Source organism: Caretta caretta, chromosome 3 (assembly GCF_965140235.1).
Source record: "Caretta caretta isolate rCarCar2 chromosome 3, rCarCar1.hap1, whole genome shotgun sequence".
Classification (NCBI taxonomy): domain Eukaryota; kingdom Metazoa; phylum Chordata; order Testudines; family Cheloniidae; genus Caretta; species Caretta caretta.
The window spans coordinates 161,795,603-161,797,930 of NC_134208.1; the positions used below are offsets into that span (position 1 = coordinate 161,795,603).

The 2,328-nt window shown below is 50.7% G+C and overlaps 1 long non-coding RNA gene across 1 annotated transcript; it reads left to right on the plus strand.

The window, feature by feature from the left end:
• The first annotated feature begins 217 nt into the window (after positions 1-217).
• On the plus strand, positions 218-1,287 carry LOC125634949 (uncharacterized). The gene is made up of 2 exons (XR_012667470.1): positions 218-361; positions 749-1,287. It is a non-coding gene; the product is annotated as an uncharacterized LOC125634949 (long non-coding RNA).
• Positions 1,288-2,328: the final 1,041 nt, after the last annotated feature.

The following is a 2,328-nucleotide window of genomic DNA, read 5'->3' on the forward strand; positions in this document are numbered from 1 at the left end:
GTGAAACTGAAGGAGTTGAGGCAAGCCTACCAGAAAACCAGAGAGGCGAACAGCCGCTCTGGGTCAGAGCCCCAAACATGCCGCTTCTATGATGAGCTGCATGCCATTTTAGGGGGTTCAGCCACCACTACCCCAGCCGTGTTGTTTGACTCCTTCAATGGAGATGGAGGCAATACGGAAGTAGGTTTTGGGGACGAAGAAGATGATGATGAGGAGATTGTAGATAGCTCACAGCAAGCAAGCGGAGAAACCGGTTTTCCCGACAGCCAGGAACTGTTTCTCACCGTAGACCTGGAGCCAGTACCCCCCGAACCCACCCAAGGCTGCCTCCTGGACTCAGCAGGCGGAGAAGGGACCTCTGGTGAGTGTACCTTTTAAAATGCTATACATGGTTTAAAAGCAAGCATGTGAAAGGATTACTTTGCCCTGGCATTTGCGGTTCTGCCTTTGCAAAAGGTTTCTGGGGAGGGCAGCCTTATTTCGTCCTTCATGGTAGGACACTTTACCACTCCAGGCCAGTAACACGTACTCGGGAATCACTGTAGAACAAAGCATTGCAGTGTATGTTTGCTGGCATTCAACCAAAATCCGTTCACGCGGTGGGAGGAGGCAAAATGCGACCTTGTAACGAAAGCACATGTGCTATGTATGTACTGTTAACAGCAAGGTTTACCCTGAAAGAGTGTAGCGACTGTTTTATAAAATGTGTCTTTTTAAATACCGCTGTCCCTTTTTTTTTCTCCACCAGCTGCATGTGTTTCAATGATCACAGGATCTTCTCCTTCCCAGAGGCTAGTGAAGCTTAGAAAGAAAAAAAAACGCACTCGCAATGAAATGTTCTCCGAGCTCATGCTGTCCTCCCACACTGACAGAGCACAGACGAATGCGTGGAGGCAAATAATGTCAGAGTGCAGGAAAGCACAAAATGACCGGGAGGAGAGGTGGAGGGCTGAAGAGAGTAAGTGGCGGGCTGAAGACAGGGCTGAAGCTCAAAGGTGGCGGCAGCGTGATGAGAGGAGGCAGGATTCAATGCTGAGGCTGCTGCAGGACCAAACCAGTATGCTCCAGTGTATGGTTGAGCTGCAGCAAAGGCAGCTGGAGCACAGACTGCCACTGCAGCCCCTCTGTAACCAACCGCCCTCCTCCCCAAGTTCCATAGCCTCCACACCCAGACGCCCAAGAACGCGGTGGGGGGGGCCTCCGGCCAACCAGCCACTCCACCACAGAGGATTGCCCAAAAAAAAGAAGGCTGTCATTCAATAAATTTTAAAGTTGTAAACTTTTAAAGTGCTGTGCTTAAAGTGCTGTGTGGCATTTTCCTTCCCTCCTCCACCACCCCTCCTGGGATACCTTGGTAGTCATCCCCCTATTTGTGTGATGAATGAATAACGAATGCATGACTGTGAAGCAGCAATGACTTTATTGGCTCTGCAAGCAATGATTAAAGGGAGGAGGGGAGGGTGGTTAGCTTACAGGGATGTAGAGTGAACCAAGGGGCGGGGGGGTTCATCAAGGAGAAACAAACAGAACTTTCACACCGTAGCCTGGCCAGTCATGAAACTGGTTTTCAAAGCTTCTCTGATGCGTACCGCACCCTCCTGTGCTCTTCTAACCGCCCTGGTGTCTGGCTGCGCGTAACCAGCAGCCAGCCGATTTGCCTCAACCTCCCACCCCGCCATAAACGTCTCCCCCTTACTCTCACAGATATTGTGGAGCACACAGCAAGCAGTAATAACAGTGGGAATATTGGTTTCGCTGAGGTCTAAGCGAGTCAGTAAACTGCGCCAGCGCACCTTTAAACGTCCAAATGCACATTCTACCACCATTCTGCACTTGCTCAGCCTGTAGTTGAACAGCTCCTGACCACTGTCCAGGCTGCCTGTGTATGGCTTCATGAGCCATGGCATTAAGGGGTAGGCTGGGTCCCCAAGGATAACTATAGGCATTTCAACATCCCCAACAGTTATTTTCTGGTCTGGGAATAAAGTCCCTTCCTGCAGCTTTTGAAACAGACCAGAGTTCCTGAAGATGCGAGCATCATGCACCTTTCCCGGCCATCCCACGTTGATGTTGGTGAAACGTCCCTTGTGATCCACCAGAGCTTGCAGCACTATCGAAAAGTACCCCTTGCGGTTTATGTACTCGGCAGCTTGGTGCTCCGGTGCCAATATAGGGATATGGGTTCCGTCTATAGCCCCACCACAGTTAGGGAATCCCATTGCAGCAAAGCCATCCACTATGACCTGCACATTTCCCAGGGTCACTACCCTTGATATCAGCAGATCTTTGATTGCGTGGGCTACTTGCATCACAGCATCCCCCACAGTA